The sequence below is a fragment of the Lithobates pipiens genome, unplaced genomic scaffold (genome assembly GCF_037356315.1).
Source record: "Lithobates pipiens isolate NorthernLeopardFrog02 unplaced genomic scaffold, aLitPip1_a1.2 Scaffold_22, whole genome shotgun sequence".
In the NCBI taxonomy this organism is placed as follows: Eukaryota; Metazoa; Chordata; class Amphibia; order Anura; family Ranidae; genus Lithobates; species Lithobates pipiens.
In genome coordinates this window covers 320,138,372-320,157,680 of record NW_027507784.1, presented here as the reverse complement: position 1 = coordinate 320,157,680, position 19,309 = coordinate 320,138,372, and the positions used below count along the sequence as shown (strand labels likewise).

At 43.8% G+C, this 19,309-nt stretch overlaps 1 protein-coding gene across 2 annotated transcripts in view; it reads left to right on the top strand.

Annotated features, from left to right (window-relative positions):
• The first annotated feature begins 6,092 nt into the window (after positions 1 to 6,092).
• LOC143924945 (NXPE family member 4-like) overlaps positions 6,093 to 19,309 on the top strand; it is a 37,093-nt gene continuing 23,876 nt past the window's right edge. Inside the window, exon 1 of one of the 2 annotated variants that reach the window (XM_077449483.1) lies at positions 6,093 to 6,293. The gene's annotated coding sequence lies outside the window, so the exon portion shown is untranslated. Of the gene's footprint in view, positions 6,294 to 8,783; positions 9,418 to 19,309 lie in introns of those variants that run through there. The other variant, XM_077449484.1, reaches the window with a different exon arrangement.

Sequence of the window (19,309 nt, the reverse complement as noted above, 5' to 3'; positions counted from 1 at the left end):
AGAGTCCCAGTCCCAGGTGTTGTTGATGTTACAGTCCCAATTAATATTGGTGTTGCTGATATTGTTGGGACCAACAATATTCTACAACCTCAAATTCTACCGGCCTAATTTCCATCCAGTCAGAGCTCTCTGATACTAAATGTAAGGAGAGTCCGTTATGTTCTTTTCTGCTCACTTTAACCATATATGCCCGGTAGGTAAGGTTGGGAGGATATAAATGTGGACAATCACCTACTTCTTTCATGCGACTTATGCTCCTGGTTAATATAACTTAAAGTCGCTTCCCACACTATTTCACCTCTTTTGGTAAATCAGTTACTACATCACTTTTTAACTTTTACCATCCCGTGTCTAACACACAATAGGGAGCCTTACAGTAGTCCAACCAAGTCACTTATTATGATCGGCGTTGTATAATAACTGATATTTCAGGCATACGGAGCGAGCAGCGACATGCAGAGATTATCTCCTTCCTCCTTCAGATGTCTCACAAGGGACAGTCATTTAGTAGCTCAATTAAACCGAGGACTTTACAGGTATTGCAAAAATGTATCAGATATAACGAAGATAATGCAAATATAAGTCAATAACATCGCTGGATATTGCAGGTTTAGCAGAAATAGATACATATATATGTAGCGTGGACCATGCTGAAGAGTCAGTAGCCTGGGAGAATTATTGTGTAAGAAAAAGCCATATAATAGTCCAGCATACCACTAGTACTGATAAGCGCTGCAAAAGTTGCGGGGGAACCAGCTGTAATGCTGCAAAATGTAATGCTACAAAATCAGAGGCTTATGGAATTTGTCCCCTACCTCCTTCTTAGGACCTCTCTTCTCTGTTTCCCTTCCTTCCTGGTATTACTTTCCGCTCCAGACACCGACAATTTAGCTTACCTCACATAGCCATGCTGTCTTGCCGTTTTGTTTAGTTTCACTGAAGCTGCAGCTGTAGCCTGAGGCCGTACTCACTCACCACGCTTGGTTGGTCCAGGGGGGGGAGGAACTGTCAGTTACCTCAGGTTTTCTCTGCTGACTCTCCTTCTCTGGAGCCCGGACGGTGGACGATCACTGCACAGCTCCGGATATCCGCGCGGGCCGTCAGCTAACGGGATTCACAGGCAGGAGTTGGCAAGCTGTGAAGCCGAAGAGCCATAGAGCAGTAGGCGGGCGAGGGGATCTCCGTCGGCGTCTCACGAAGACTCCGACAGGACGGCGGGTTGATGGAGGTACGGGAAGTCGGGCATGGGAGAAGGTGCTCTCAGCCGCCTACGTCATGACGCTCCGCCGCCTCCCTTCCCCCCCGCCCCCCCCTCTTGAGCTGTACCAGGTGGCGTGGCCTCAACATGGGGGGGTGCTTTGGGGAAGGGGGGGACAAGACCCTCAAAGGCGGAAGAAGAGGCAGCGGCGACAGAAGACTGGGCCACCGCTAGTAAAAGAGCTATAGGAAGATAGGCAAGAAGAACTGAAGAGGGGGACAAGACCCCCGAAGTCGGAAGATGACCCCCGGATGGCGACGAAGAAGAAAGCCAGGCTCCTCCACTAATAAAAGAGCTAGCAGAAGATAGTGGAGGAGTCCAGCGAGAAGACCCCCCAAGACGGAAGACCACCGGAGCTGTGCAATAAATTATTTTAAAAACATGTGTTGTGTTTTTTTATTTACGCTTTTTTTCACCAGGTGAAGGGGTAGGGGTACATGGTACCCCAATACTCATTCACATAGGGTGGGGGGCAGCTATCTAGGGGCCCCCTTATTAAAGGGGGCTCCTGGATTTCGATAAGCCCCCTGCCCACAGACCCCAAAAACCAATGGCCAGGGTTGCCGGGATGAGGCCCTTGTCCTCATCAACATGGGGACAAGGTGCTTTGGGGTGGAGGAACCGCAGGGCCCCCCTTCCCCAAAGAACTCCCCATGTTGAAGGCATGTGGCCTGGTACGGCTCAGGAGGGGGGGGGGCGCTCGCTCGTCCCCACCCCCTTTCCTGGCCGGCCGGGCTGCGTGCTCGGATAAGGGTCTGATATGGTCCCTGGGGGAGACGACCCCCACGCTGTTTTTTTCAGCATAGGGCTTCCCCTTTAAGTCCATACCAGATGACGGAGCCAGCAAAGTGTCAATCTCGCCGATGGAGGCGACGACATTGACGTCCTTCGCTAGTTCCGTCTACCCGGAGCCACGTTCAAAATGAACGGTCTTTTCTCCGTGTGGGCAAGTCCGTTCATTTCAAAAGTCCGGCGGACTAGCACAGAGATGGCCGGATTGTTCGCTGGACTGCCGAGTCCAGCGCACAATTTTGAGTCAAAACTTCTTTCTAAGTCCACCAGACTTTTGGGGAAAAAAAGTCCGCCAGAGCCCACACACAGGCGGATTGTCCAGCGGGCTCTGGTCCGCCGGACCAAGTCCGCCGGATAGTCCAATCGTGTGTACATGGCATTAGTGACAGTCATCACCCTTTAAAGCATTCTTAAGTCTGTGTAATTATATGTTTATTATTTATTTATTTACCCCTTGTTTGTTTGCATTGCCTTTATACATTTAATTAATTTACCTCCAAGTTCATGTAGTGAGATTTCTATGCATGGTGGTGGTGACTTACTAACTCTTAAGTCACACAGTCTCTCTATGCCGGGGGGGATCGACCAGATAAATGTCAGGAAACATGAATCAGATGGAGACAGAAAATGCAGTAAAAATCACACCTTTTAATAAAATGTTTAAAATGGTACAAATAGTAAACGTAGTCCAAAAATAGCCAGAGTTTGGTAGCCAAAGCGGATAGTCAGAACTAGGGATGAGCTTCGTGTTCGAGTCGAACATACGTTCGACTCGAACATCGGCTGTTCGCCCGTTCGGCGAATTCCAAACGTTATGGACCGTTCGCGCCAAATTCGTGTGGCGCTCACGGCCCACAATGCACTGCGATGGCGCAGTGCATTGCTTGCTCATGATTGGCCAAGCATGCACTGTGACCCCGCATGCTTGGCCAATCACAGCGCCGGCAGCGAGGAGAGCCATGATTGGCCATAGGCAGGATGCCTGTGGCCAATCATAGCTCAGGCTGTGTAGTACACGCCCCACACTATATAAGGCCGCCAGCGCGGCAGCCTTGTGTAGTGTGTTGGCATCTGTAGCAGTTAGTGGGTGTTCTGTGTACCTTCAACACAGTATACACCGATCGTTATCGGACGATTTTTCGTTCTTGCTCTTCTGTAGTGGTTGTTGTCTGCGTGCCCTGACCGCAGTATACACCGCTATATTCACTGTAGACATGTCACTGGAGAAGTGGTTGAGGGGGTGTACATCTCACCTAGGTTGCTACACAGTGTGAGATGGTAAGTCCAGGATGGATCAGTTTCTCAACAGCAATATGCTGCTGAGTTGTTATTTAAATCTTGCCGGGCCTGGATTTATATGGAATGGCAGGTAGGTTTGGTAGAGGGACCTGTCATTCCACACCCCCCATCCCTCGTTCCAGTTCTGGGTTTTGGATCAGGTGAGCTTTGATCCTAATTAGCCTGGGAAGGTAAAGGCTCTGCGGGTCTGCAGGTGATTGCTCTCAGCCAGGGAAACGAACAGGCTGTGCTTGCAGCTTCCTCAAACACACAGACTGTTCGTTTCCCTGGCTGAGAGCAATCACCTGCAGACCCGCAGAGCCTTTACCTTCCCAGGCTAATTAGGATCAAAGCTCACCTGATCCAAAACCCAGAACTGGAACGAGGGATGGGGGGTGTGGAATGACAGGTCCCTCTACCAAACCTACCTGCCATTCCATATAAATCCAGGCCCGGCAAGATTTAAATAACAACTCAGCAGCATATTGCTGTTGAGAAACTGATCCATCCTGGACTTACCATCTCACACTGTGTAGCAACCTAGGTGAGATGTACACCCCCTCAACCACTTCTCCAGTGACATGTCTACATCACCTATATAGCTAGCGATATATCTATCTTTTATAATAGAGCTTGCAGTCAGTGTTAGGAGATTGTGCGTGCTGTCTGCGTGCTCTGAACCCAGTATACACCGCTATATCCACCTATATAGCTAACTATCTTGCTCATTTTAAATAGAGCTGTCAGTCAGTGTTAGGAGATTGTGCGTGCTGTCTGCGTGCTCTGAACGCAGTACACACCGCTATATCCACCTATATAGCTAACTATCTTGCTCGTTTTAAATAGAGCTTTCAGTCAGTGTTAGGAGATTGTGCGTGCTGTCTGCGTGCTCTGAACGCAGTATACACCGCTATATCCACCTATATAGCTAAATATCTTGCTCTTTTTAAATAGAGCTTTCAGTCAGTGTTAGGAGATTGTGCGTGCTGTCTGCATGCTCTGAACGCAGTATACACTGCTATATCCACCTATATAGCTAAATATCTTGCTCGTTTTAAATAGAGCTTTCAGTTAGTGTTAGGAGATTGTGCGTGCTGTCTGCGTGCTCTGAACGCAGTACACACCGCTATATCCACCTATATAGCTAACTATCTTGCTCGTTTTAAATAGAACTTTCAGTCAGTGTTAGGAGATTGTGCGTGCTGTCTGCGTGCTCTGAACGCAGTATACACCGCTATATCCACCTATATAGCTAACTATCTTGCTCGTTTTAAATAGAGCTTGCAGTCAGCGGTAGGAGATTGTGTGTGCTGTCTGCGTGCTCTGAAAAAGACGGACGGCAAAACAAATTATACAGGGGTAATAACCCTTCCCTATGTTTTCCAAAAAGCTTAAAAATAGTTTTTTTGACTGGAGCTACACTTTAAAAATGTACCAGTTGAAAATTACAAACAGATTCAACTTAACACAACAACACGTGGCACTTCACAGGCATACTACAGACACCCCCCAGGCACGATATTTAAAGGAATATTTCACTTTTTTTTTTCACTTTAATCGTCATTAAAATCAGCTCCCGCCAAAACGGACGTTTTTAAACGTTTTTTTTTGCATTGACCCATGTTCCCTGGGGCAGGAGCCAGGTCCCCAAACCCTTTTTAGGACAGTATCTTGCATATTAGCCGTTAAAATTAGCACTTTTAATTTCAAACGTTCGAGTCCCATAGACTTCAATGGGGTTCTAACGTTCGTACGAATTTGGGGTCCGTTCGAAAGTTCTGGTGCGAACCGAACCGGGGGGTGTTCGGCTCATCCCTAGTCAGAACAAGCCAGTAAATCAGGAAGCCAGAGATCAGTGTAGTCGGAGGCAACAGACAGGATCAGGAACCAGAAGGGACGTCAGCCAGGCAAGTCTTCAACAGGAACAAAGCAGAGAGTCTCCAGATATGTTTGACCAAGGAGAAGGCACGGAAGGAATGAACCAGGCAGTTTAAATAGCCAAAAGGGGCTGGCTGTAGGCTGGACTGATGAGCAGGAAATGATCACTAGCGGAACCACTGTGGAACGATGAGTGCTGAGAATTAACCGACAACTGAGCAACCTGAGCACCGAGAAGGGAGGGCTGAGAGCCCAGCCCTGACAATAAAGTGGTTCCAAAGGCTCAAGGTTTTTTTTTCACCATTCTATGCATGAAGGTAAAAAACCTCCTCTCTGCAGCAGCCCCCCAATACTTACCTGCGCCTCATCTTCTTCCGGCAATGTGCATGATAACCTCGGCTCTCCGGAGACTCTCCTTCCTCATTGGCTGAGAAAGCAGCGGGTGCCATTGGCTCACAGCCAGTGAGCCAAAGAGGAGAGAGAGGGGGCAGGGCCGAGTCTGTCTAAACAGACACGCAGGGCCGCGGTGCGTGAACGAGCCTGCTTGGGTGCCCCGATTGCAAGCTGCTTTCTCTGCAGGCACTCTGCAGGAGAAAGGGGCAAAGAGCACCAGTGAGGAACCTGAAATGAGGAGGATCGGGACTTGCAAAGAGCAGGTAAGTATGACAGTTTGTGACTGCGGAACTTTAGTCCTTCTTTATTGGTGACAGCAAGGAGCTGAAGCTATAACGATCCTGCTGGCTTAAGGACAAAAATTGCGTGAAGATATGGTTTCTTTCGTTTTTATGGATTTACAATAGTCCTATGGGTTGGGTATGGGTAGGGCAACCAACCATGTAAGCACAAGGTAATATATATATATGACATTCCTCCATAAGGTATATATGCTTTACTGTGTAGCTATTGTAAAAATCCTGAGAAGGAATGATGGAACTTTGCTCTGCATCTATTCCATCTACAGCTATTTTAGTCATTCTTCAGTCTTCTCCGGGAAGCACGTTGCATGGGATCCAGTCATTGGCTTTTCGGCTATTTGTACTATATAGTATCTTTTGACATATAGGGTAAGCTTGGTACCCATGTTAAGGTAAGTATGTTTTGCCATACATACTGGCTTGATTTAAATCAATGTCATTCTCTTAGATGTGCTCTGTCTTTGTATTTTGTGTTCTGATGACCACAGTGGATTTCACAATGACTACTTACATACCTTCTGTATGTTCTGCAACTCCCTGTCCAGTAGCTGTTGCTACCTGTGGTGGAAAAAGGTAATTCGGTGCCCAGGGCAAAGATGTCAAACTGTGCCATCCCTCCCTCTTGGTGGAGTAGTGAGTGGGCTAAAAACAGTGTTGAGCTGAAATGTATGCAGCGGTTGTGGCATGCAGTAAAATATTGCCAATGTTTTTGGTACACCACACTGAACTAAAGAGCTTAACCACTTTGGCTCTCACACCTGTTTACCCCCTATGGACCAGATCATATTTTCACATTTCTGCTATGCGTCTATTCATGAGTCTATAATGTTGTAATTACTTATGATACAGAATTGACACATGCACTCACCAGCCACTTTAATTAGATACACCTTGCTAATACCGGGTTGGACCCCCCTTTGCCTTCAAAACTGCCTTAATTCTTCATGGCATAGATTCAACAAGGTGTTGGAAGCATTCCTCAGAGATTTTGGTCCATAGTGACATAATAACATCACACAGTTGTTGCAGATTTGTCAGCTGCATATCCATGACGCGAATCTCCCATTCCACCACATCCCAAAGGTGCTCTATTGGATGAGATCTGGTGACTGTGGAGGCCATTGGAGTACAGGAACCTCATTGTCCTGTTCAAGAAACCAGTGGTGAGATGATTGGAGCTTTGTGACATGGTGCATTATCCTGCTGGAAGGAGCCATCTGAAGATGGGTACACTGTAGCCATAAAGGGATGGACATGGTCAGCAACAATACTCAGGTAGGTCAGGGTGTTTAAGCGATGCTCAATTGGTACTAAGGGGCCCAAAGTTTGCCAAGACAATATCCCCCACACCATTACACCACCAGCCTAAACCATTGATACAAGGCAGGAGGGATCCATGCTTTCAGGTTGTTTACACCAAATTCTGACCTCATCATCTGAATGTCACAGCTGAAATCGAGACTCATCAGACCAGGCAAAGTTTTTCTAAACTTCTACTGTCCAATTTTGGTGATCCTGTGTGAATTGTAGTTTCCTGTTCTCAGCTGACAGGAGTGGCACACGGTGTGGTCTTCTGCTGCAGTAGCAGATCTGCTTCAAGGTTTGATGTGTTGTGCATTCAGAGATGATATTCTGCATATCTTGGTTGTAACGAGTGCTTATTTGTGTTACTGTTGCCTTTCTATCATCACAAACCAGTCTGCCCATTCTCCTCTAACATTTTTAACCACACAACTGCCGCTCACTGTATATTTTTTTGTACCATTCTCTCTAAACCCGATAGATGGTTGTGCTTGAAAATCCCAGTAGATCAGCAGTTTTTGAAATGCGCCTCTATTCTCCTTTATATTCAGCTGTGAAGTGGCGCTACTTGTATGTCAAGAAATTGCTAGTTTATCAAGTCAAAATTTATTTAAAAAAATTGCTTCTCGTGCAAAACACTCTCAGACCAAGTTACTCTCAATCCAAGGTTTTACTGTACCTGTGAATATTGGCCCTAGAATTACTGCTCTCATTATTTATTAGCTTTCCATTATCTTCTTCCCTGGGAACAGGAAAAGTGGCAATGGAAACCGGAAGCGACGTTAAAGCGGAGGTCCACCCTAAAGTGGACCTTCCGCTCATTGGAACCCTCCTCCCCTCTGGCGCCACAATTGGCACCTTTCAGGGGGGAGGGGGGTGCAGGTACCCCTGTACAGTACAGGTATCTGCACCCACTTCCGGCGTAGATTCTGCAGAATATACGCCCCTTTCCGCAGAATCTATGCCCCTTTCCGAAGGTCCCCCACTGCCTGCTGGAAAACACGAAGATCCCAGAGACAGCGGGGACCATCCTTATTGCGCAGCGCGACTCGCGCATGCGCAGTAGGGAACCGGGAAATTAAGTCGAAAAGCTCCACTTCCTGATTCCCATACCCAAGATGGCGGCGGTAGCACCCGAGAGACGGTCGAGAGATCGGCTTCGGGTGCCGAAATCGCGGGCGCGCTGGGCGGGTAAGTGTCATTATTTTAAAAGTCAGCAGCTGCAGTATTAGCAGTATTAGTATTAGTAGCTGCTGGCTTTTTAAAAAAAAAACGGCGGACTCCCGGCGGACTCCCGCTTTAACACATTGCTTCTGGGTTCTTTGCAGCTAGGGGAGATCATTGAATGGATACCCAATGGCACCTGTCATGTGGGTCCTGGTTAGGACAGGGGGGATGGGCCTGGGAAGCATGACTGGGGGGGGGGGGTCATTCTGGGAGGCACACTTTGAAAGGGGGGTGGAGGTCACAGAAAGCAATTGGCTGTCGGATCATTTTCATTAGCAGGATGAAAGTCAGCTTGTGGTGTGTAGACACACCCTGGGGAGTGTGTTTAACCCCCCCCCCCCCCCCCACTGCCACCCCCATAAGACATACAGTGGTGACAGTGAAAGGGTTAAGGACTTCCAAACTAAATTAGTTGACTCAGGGCATGAGAAAATGTTCTGATGAACGATTTCCAACGTTCAAATGAAATTCTGTGTGTGCACCCAGCTTAGCTCTATGGACTGGAACAAGCATGAGGTGTGATGACCCCGGACAATCACAGGTTTGTCCCAGGCAGCAACTCATAAAATAGCAAACAAAGCCATGGAAATCACACGTTCAAAAACCGGTGAGCAATGGCAGCTGCCTTGTTTCATCTTGACCTGTTGCCTTTCAATCCTGTAAACTGCAAGTGAGCAGAAATTATGAAACTATAAAAAAATACTGGTCCAATGCGAAGCAGAAATGGAATGACTCAAGTTTAGGAAAACACAATCCATCTTTACAATGTGGGCGAGGTTGGGAAAAACCCTTTGTTTTGCACAGTCAACAAGGAAAATTGGAAGGCGTAATGCAAAATCATCTGGCATTGTTTCCTTGCAGACAGGATTTAGACTAAACGCATTCACAGCTCACAGCAATGGATAAGATCGATGTGAAGTTCATGTGATATCTTATTTCTAACGGCCAGCTTGGCACACCAGTCAACTGAATCCTTTTGCTTGCCACGTAAGTAGCAAGTTAATTTTATAACACAATCCTAAAATGGATTAGAATTGATTGCAGCGCTGCAGTGCCATAAATTATTTAGCACTCCAAAACATCAAAACTCATAATCAATAAACCAAACAAGCATAGTAAAGCATAGCAAAGTGCCAACTTATTCATATACATGAAAAATAAAAAATAAATAAAGTTCATATCAATATAATATATGACCTCCGATTTCCTATGTGTTCTTATGCAATATCATTGTGCAAAAACCTAAATGAAATCAAAAATCCAAAGTTACTTTTTTTGATGATTGTTTGGTTTATTGATTATTATGAGTTTTGATGTTTTCGAGCACTAAATATTCATGGGACAGTGCTGCAATTCTAATCTATTTGTATTTTTTTTTTTTGCAGCAGCAGTGAAATTGGGTTTCTTTTTTGTGGTTGCACTTTTCACTTTGCAAATCACACTGTCACTTTTCTCGTTCAAAGGTTTTTATTGAAAAATCAATATATAGTAACAAGTATATAATGTATCAATGAAAGGTATTTTAGTAGTTACATGTAAATTAAACAAACAGGTTACGGCATTGTATTAATATAACACACAGATAGTAAAGTGAATGTTAGATAATTTCCCTTTTTATCAAAAAGATAGAGTTTTCAGACTGTTTCAATATTAGCTTACAGTAATTAATATTAATATTTAGAGGATCATTATCAGTCAATGAAAGAACATTAGGTCTATTTGTGTCTGAGTTCTTATGTGTGTTAAACATTTGAATAAAGTATATGTGTCAAACTACTGAGTGTGATATTTTAAATATATGTGTTATCACCTGTTGCTGTTAGGTACCTTATAAAATGATAAAATGATAAGAGAGAAATAAGGAAGAGAAGAATAAAGAAATAAAGAAAATAAGGGTACGGAAAAGTGGGGGGGGGGGGGCAGAGGGCATGGGGTGTTCCGAAGGCATAATCTATTCTTATAGTTTTATCATTGTTGCATATAAAAATGTTAGTTACTGGAGTACTTGGTGGTGAAAGTTTATAAGTAAACAATGTGTGATCCATTGTTTCCATAGACCTTCATAACCTTTCAGATTTTCTTTATCTAGGGCTTCCATTTCTGCATGTAACAATGACCGATTCATTCTGTGCTTGGTTTCTGCTAATTTTAGTAAGGAAGTTTTCCATGCTTTAGTTATTGTCTGTTTCACGGCCGTCATAAGTTGTATAAATAGCTTGAATTTTTACGAGTCGTGTAATCGGGTTTTGTATTTAACCACTTAAGGACCGAGCCTCTTTTTGAGATCTATTGTTTACAAATTGAAACAATTTTTTTTTTTTTTTGCTAGAAAATTACTTAGAACCCCCAAACATTATACATTTTTTTTCCTAACACCATAGAGAATAAAATGGTGGTTTTTGCAATACTTTCTGTCACACTCGTATTTGCGCAGCGGTCTTACAAGCACACTTTTTTTTGGAAAAAAAATACACTTTTTTAAATGAAAAAATAAGACAACAGTAAAGTTAGCCCAATTTTTTTTTTTATATTGTGATAAGATAATGTTACGCTGAGTAAATTGATACCCACGCGCTTCAAAATTGCACCCCCTCGTGGAAAGGCTGACAAACTTTTATCCTTAAAAATCTCCATAGGCAACGTTTAAAAAATTCTACAGGTTGCATGTTTTGAGTTACAGAGGAGGTCTAGGGCTAAAATGATTGTTCTCGCTCTACTGATCGCGGCGATATGTCACATGTGTGGTTTGAACACCGTTTTCATATGCGGGAGCTACTCTTCTGCACATGAACTTGGCGGGATGGGGCTCGTTTACATTTTTTTATGTATTTTCTTATTTATTTTACCTTTTATTTTTTTATTTTTACACTGTTCTTTTAAAAAAAAAGTGTCACTTTTATTCCTATTACAAGGAAGGTAAATATCCCTTGTCGTAGAAAAAAAGCATGACAAGACCTCTTAAATATGAGATCTGGGGTCAAAAATACCTCAGATCTCATATTTACACTAAAATGCAATAAAAAAAAAATCTTGTCATTTAAATTTTTTTTTTTTTAAATTGCCCTTTAAGAGCTATGGGCGGAAGTGATGTTTTGAAGACGCTTCCGCCCTGTAATGGTATGGAGACAGGTGGGGGCCATCTTCCCCTCACTCGTCTCCATACCCAGCAAATTAAAACATCCGATCGCCTCTGCCGCTGCTGATGGCCCCGGTAAGCAGCGGAGGGCACTGGAGAGCCGCCGATAAGAGTGATCTTGAGTGAGCAGAGACCACTCTTATCGGAAAGCGGACCGCTGGCCGAAGAAATGTATCCCGGGGTTATGGCAGCTAGCTGCTGCCATAACAACAATATTCCTCTTCAAACTTAGGACGCATATCATCGTGCAGCGGTCCGTAAGTGGTTAAAAGTACAGCCCGGGCAAAGATCCGATCGCCTCCGCCGCTGCCAACAGATCTGGTAAGTGGCGGAGGGCACCGGAGTGCGGCGGGAGCCCTCTCCCGCCGCCAATAAAAGGGATCTCGCAGCAAATCCGCCACAGAGACCACTCGTATCAGAAACTGGACCGCCAGCCGTACATGAGGATACCGGGGTTATGGCAGCCAGTGAAAACGAACACATTTTTTTCAGCAGTGCGCATGTCTATTAAAAAGTTCAGGTGGAAACATTGATCCCTAGTGGATATCATCAATTTAGTTTACTGGGCCACCACATCCTTCCACTCTACAGAAAGAGAAAAAATGTTTTTTTTTTTCCGATAGCGAAAGAGGAGTTTAGTCTTAGTACCATGGCCAGTTATAAGATAAGAATTTTACTGTTTTTTACTGCAACGACCACTAGGTGGCCTAAATTACAGCAAAACCTTTGGATTGAGAGTAACTTGGTTTGAGAGCGCTTTGCAAGACAATCAATTTTTTTTTTAACCACTTGGCGCCCATACTACGTCTATTGATGTCATGGGCTTTGTGGCGGTATATCTGAAAGATGCTTGAGGCCACAGACATCATTCAGATATCGGCGTTTTCAGCCGGCGATTCCCTACACCATAAGAATGATCATAGCGGCTGTTCCGCCGCTTGATCGTTCTTACAGGCGGCGGGAGGGGACGCCCCCCCTCCCGCCGCCCTCTGGTGCTTGTACCGACTCACCGCTTCCATCGGTGAGTCGGTCACAGGATCCGCCGGCCCCGGACCAGATCATCCCCGGAGTCTCTGTGATCGTTCGGAGGCCGAGCACGATGTTATGACGTCATGCCCGGCCTCTGCATTCAAATTAACGGCGCCGATTTGGCTAGGAAGGCAGATCGTTTTTATTTTTTTTATTTTAGGCTTCCCAGCCTAGAGGTGAGATGTGGGGTCTTATTGACCCCATATCTCACTGTAAATAGGTCCGATCGTGCCATATTCCTATTACAAGGGATGTTTACATTCCTTGTAATAGGAATAAAAGTAATACATTTTTTTAAAGTGTCAAACTAAAAAAATAAAAATAAAATTAACAATAAAAAAAAAAATGTAAAGCGCGTACGCAGAAGGGAACGCATACGTAAGTCCCGCCCACATATGAAAACGTGTTCAAACCACACATGTGAGGTATCGCCGCGAACGTTAGAGCGAGAGCAATAATTCTAGCTCTAGACCTCCTCTGTAACCCAAAACATGTAACCAGTAAAAAAATTTAGAGCGTCGCCTATGGGGATTTTTAAATACCAACGTTTGGCACCATTCCACGAGCGCGTGCAATTTTGAAGCGTGACATGTTGGGTATCTATTTACTCGGTGTATCTTCCTCTTTCACATTATGCAAGAAAATTGGGCTAACTTTACTGTTTTTTTTTTAAAGCATGAAACTGTTTTTTTTTCTGAAAAAAACGCGTTCGAAAAATTGCTGCGCAAATACCGTGCGAGATAAACGAGTTGCAACGACCGCCATTGTATTCTCTAGGGTCTTTGCTAAAAAAACATATATAATGTTTGGGGGTTCTATGTAATTTTCTAGCAAAAAAATTAGGAATTTTACATGTAGGAGAGAAATGTCAGAATTGGCCTGGGCGTGAAGTGGTTAATACATTTTGACTGATATACAAGCAATGTGTTGATATACGCTATTGTACGCTATTGTTCTTTTTCAAATTTTCTAATACATTTTCTGAAGCTGTAGTTTGTCTCAAATTTTTCTAAAAGTTCTAGTTTCTGTACCAGTCCAGCTGGGTTGCACTGATTCCCACTTGACCATAGGTGTTGCTGTCACCGTTGGTGGGTGTGGAACAGCAGCAGGCTGGATGCATTGAATGCCACCTCTTGCTCGGAAATAGTTCAGTGGGTGGGGTTTCCCTGTTGTGCATTCTGGGAGAGGGTATTTAAGGTACCGACACCATTTTTTCTGGGTCTGTCCGCCTGGCTGTTCCCAGGTCCCTGTCTTGGGGTCCACTGCCCTGACCCCATCCTGGCCTGGGGCCTGTGCCGCATGGATCTGCGCCTCGGGCCGGCTGGCCCGAGGCCTTGCAACTGAGAGTGTAGGCCCAGGAATGTCTTGGGGCCTACTGATCCAGGGGTTGTCCTGTGCTGTCTCGCCTGCGGGGAGAAGCCATGAAAACTGGAGAATCGAGGGGAGGACTTCTCAGGTGGAGGACCGAACACAAGGCTGGTGTCTCTGGAGGAGCCTGGAAACTCAGTTGAAGGACGCAACCCGGATCAATATGCTTACAGTATCGCCGAGTTGACTGATAGAATCTGGTACTGTATGGTAGTTCTTCCTAAAACTCTCAAAACCACTAAGTTCAATTGACAAGTCTGTGGCAGAGACTTTGTTTAGCATTTCATCGGCTGCTAGGTCAAGTGAGAGGGGCCTATCCGGTGACTGCTGGATCCAGTCTGTGGAGCCGTTTGTCCTCTGGATCTGACCGATACCTCTAACCCGCAATTACTAGGTGCCTGAACTCCCCTTTATCCTCTAACCCTCTATTGAAGGACTGTGTCTTTTGTCTTTCTTGGGTGTTATCCCTAAATAAATCTTCAAGAAAGGACTAAGTGTCGGATTTAACATCATTTGGGCTACTTTCCATGGGACACCCTAAGACAAAGAGGCGAGCAGCTGAGGTAATGGTAAGCCCGAATAAAACCAGCAGCTCCTTCATGGGTTAGTGCTACATACAAGTAGCTTCATGTCACAACTGAGTATAAAAGAGAACAGAGGCGCCTCTAATGCAGCAATATGGTTACGGGATAAAGCTGTCCACATAGACCCTCCACCGCAACGCCAGAAACATCATCCCTTCCACGCTGCTCTCCACAAGCTCTTCAAGCCTCGCTTACAGATCACTCTACTACAGGGTAGTCTTCCCGGTCACAATTGCAGACTGACAGCGGTGAGAGCCGGTGATGCGTGAGATGGTATATGTGGACAGCTTTATCCCAGATGTCTGCATACTTAGATGTGCCTGTTTTAATCATCAACCATGTGAGTTGATAATTGTTGTACCCTCATTAAAGTGGTTGTAAACCCTTACAACACACTTTGACCTACAGGTAAGCCTAGATTAAGGCTTACCTGTAGGTCCAAGAAATATTTCCTAAACCTACACGGTTTAGGAGATATTTGCCAAAAGACAGGCACCGCTGTCTACGGCGCATGCGCCGTAGACAGCGGCACACAGGCGCACTGAACGCGGCACCCATCAACGGCGATATGCCGCGCGTGGCGGCTCCCTTGCGCATGTGCGGGAATGCGCAATGCTTCGCCGAATGACAGCGGCAGGTGAAGCGAGACCCACCGAGAAGATGGATGCGCCGGACTACAGGGGACAGCGGTGACATTGCTGGCTCCTGTGTCAGGTAAGTGACACATAATGGACTACTATGTGATGCATAGTAGTCCATTATGCTTTACCTTTGCAGGGAATGAAAGAGGAAGTAAACTCATCCGGGTTTACTTCCTCTTTAAATGTAACCATATTACTACACTTAGAGGCGCATCTCTTCTCTTATACTTTGTAGATCCTGCTGGATTTGACTTCTAATCCCCTTGTGGAGGCTTCCATTTGTGGATGGACATTTTATGGTTACACAACCTGGTCACATTGCTATAATCTTTTTATATAGACTATAAACTGAAGGACTTATGAATAAATGGTTGTGGAATGAATCATCTGAGTTTCCATTTCTTATTTTCTAATCGATATAAGAGTGCTTTGGATTACAAGCATGTCTCCGGAACGAAAATTCTTGCAATTCAAGGTGTTACTATAGTTGGGTGGGCTGGAGGATTTTTGACCTTCACGCATAGAGTGCATGAAGGTCAAAAAAACTCCAGCCTTTCCAACTAATTTAAGCCCCCTATTCCCCCCCAGCTCCCCCCAGTACATACCTGAGCCCAATCTCAATCAAGCGATGTGCATGAGAGTAGTTGCTGTCTATGCTTCCTGCCTCCTTTATGGTCCAGCAGTACACGGTCCAGCAATGCAGGTGCAGGAAGCCTGGCTCCTCTCCCCCTCCTCTCCACGTCGCCAGCACTCTTATGCCACGTACACACGATCGCACATTTCGACAACAAAATCCATGTTTTTTTTCCAATGGATGTTAGCTCAAACTTGCCTTGCATACACACAGTCACACAAATCTTGTTGGAAATTCTGAACGTCAAAAATGCGGTGACGTACGACAAGTCGAGAAAATTGAAGTTCAATAGCCAGTGCAGCTTTTCTGCTTGATTTTGAGCATGTGTGGAACTTTGTGCGTCAGAATTGTGTACACACAATCGGAATTTCCAAAAACAGATTTTGTTGCCGGGAAAATTTGAGCTCCAGATCTCAAATTTTGTTTGTCGGAAATTCAGACGGAAAATGTCCGATGGAGCCTACACACGGTCAGAATTTCCGACAACAAGCTCCCATTGAACATTTACTGTTGGAAAATCCAACCATGTGTATGCATCATTACTGTGGTGCCGGGCTGTGGCTTCACAGCCAGGCAAGCCGCACTACGCATGTGCGAGCTGCACTGGGCATGCACGAGCCGCGCTCCGCGCTGGGAATGACCGGGCAATCTTCTGGGACCTGTTATGTGTCCCAGAAGATTGCAGGGAGGGAAGGGGAGAGGTGAAATTCCTTCCGGCGCCCCAGAGCCAGGGCAGGAAGTGGGAGCTGGGTCCCTGTAAAAACAGGGAACCTGCTTCTCCCCCAAAAAAATAACATGCCAAATGTGGCATGTCAAGGGGTCGCCTGCACTTAAAGTGGAAGTTAAATTTTTGGGTGGAACTCCGCTTTAAGAACAAACCTACAGACCCTATATTTTTTGTAACCCGGGGACCACCTGTAGTTCCCTTCTACCAGCCTCTATGTAACTACGGGGCATAGCAGTGGGCCGACAAACTTAACCACAGCACTCAGCTGAGGACCAGGCATCTGACACACCCGGAAGTGTCGGATGCTACAGATTCTTCTACCAAAGTAACTCTTCATTAGAACAGCGAGCTCTGATATGGGCAGTAAAACAGGTAAGTATTTTCTTTACAAGTAACCCCTTTTTGTTTATATTTTTATTCTAGCAATTGAGTTACATTATTGGGTTCCAACCCTTTCCTTTTTTGCACATTGGGAGGCGCAATGGGAGGCGTACATTGATTCATATGTTAATAGCTCTACGTATAAAAGGGGTGGGGGGGGATTCTCCCCTGTCAGAATACAATGAACGAACAAGAAAACTGTATACCCAGCTTTATGTGTGTGTGGGGGATAACTGCTCCCCAGTGTGTAGTCCCTCTGCAGACACTGCCTAGTAAATACTGAAAAAAGAAGTGCTGACAGCATTGATAATATTATTCACATGCAGGAGATAGCTAATACATTGAGGAACATTTTTTGTTAATGGTGCCAAGCCACGACCCTCGAAGTCAATCTTTTTTTGTTTTTGTGATTTTTCTTCTTTTTTTTTTTTTAAATGGGCCTATCTTAAGGTAAGGGGCCTGGAGCTGCAGCTGAAATAGCCCCTATGTTAATCCGCCCCTTCCAATCTAAGCACTGCAAGTGTGATCTCTACCTAGTCCAGTGTGATGAGGTGTCCTACAGAAGTCCACAAAGTTGGTGGGTGATTCAAACCACTATAGCCCTTCAAAAACTGGGCTATGTATTTTGGATAGGACTGGCCTTTAAGTGGCCATCTCTGGACATTTATGAGTTTATTTAGCAACAAAATTGAAGTGGGAGAGATATAGAAGGGGCCAAGAGGAGTTCCAAGACACAGTGTGTAAGTTAAAGCAACAAGAAGCCATCTCAAGGGCAAATGCTTCTTTGTCAGTGTGTGCGGTGTAGTGTTTGTTTCTAGGTATTTCAGCTTTTTTAGCTTTTCTATTATTTTTTATTTCTTTTTTTAATAGTATTGTTATTCATTTTATTTTTTTGGCTAGAGTAAAGGGTTAGAGTTAAGGTTAGGTTAGAGTTAGGATTAGGTGTTGGGGTTAGGGTTAAGGTTAGGCGTTAGGGTTATTATTTATTTATGTTTTATGTCAGGTTTAGGGTGTACTACTACTAATAACAATAATAAATGAACACCCTAACCTTGACCCAAAATAAATAATAATAATAATTTATTTTTTTCAGGTTTGGGTGTTTAGGGAGTTAAGGTTAGGTTAGATTTAGGATTAGGAGTTGGGGATAGGGTTAAGATTAGGGGTTAGGGTTATTATTTCTTTTTGTTAGGGTGTTACTACTACTACTACTACTACTACTACTACTACTATTACTACTACTACTAATATTAATAATAATAAATTAATAAATAAATTTAAAATAAATACACAAATAAATACAAATAAACATTAATAAATAAATTCAATAAATGAATACTAAGTAATTATAAATAAATAATTAACTCCTAACCCTTAAAAAAATAAAATAAAATAGTAATAATAAATAACTAAACACCCTAACCCAAAATTAATTAATATATAATATATTTTTTTTCAAGTTTGAGTGTTTATTAGATTATAATTATTATTATTATTATTATTATTATTAATAATAATAATAATAATAATAATAATAATAATAATATTTGATTTTATATTTTTTAAGGTTAGGGGTTAATTATTATGTAGTTATATATTATTACATCATTTGTTTTATTTATGATGATTATAATTATTTGTACGTGTATGTGTATTATTTTTAACATTTTGTTAATATATTATTACCATGTTATTTAAAAAAAAATTTTATCATTTGAGCAGAAAATCACCAATTAAAATGCGTCTTAATGTGCGAATGTCCACAAAAAACACGCGATGGTGTGTTCCCATTCATTTCAATGGGTATAAAAATGCGTCAAAAACCCTCAAATCTGCCCAATTCGAGCTACAAGAAAAGCTCCAGAACTTTTTTGAGCTTCAGGCATTCAGCTTCAAGCGATTTTGGAGTGGGGATGTGAACCATCTCCATAGAGAATAATTGTTTTTTCTCCTCCAGCATTTTGGAACTTTGAGCGTCAAGCTACAAAACGCAGAGGTGTGAATGGGGCCTAAGGGCCTGTTACCACTGATTTTGGGCTTGTAATGGCGGCTTCAGTTTGAGATGTTTCTGAGATCATTCAGATGCATTTGACCTCCTACTAATCTGGATTTTAGGGACTACAAAACTTGACTGAAGCAAACAAAAGCCCAAAGACACAGGCATACAGAACACAGTAGGGGTTATTTTATTTACAATAATCATAATAATCATATATAATGTTAATAGATAAGAGGGTGGCATCCATGGCAGCATAAGCAACATTGACAACCTTTCAGTGTTCATCATCATCATCATCATCAGTTTAGAGAAGTCCCAAAATTAAAGAGGAATTCTGTTGGTTGCTGAGGACTATGTTGGTTTTCGTTTTTATTTGAACA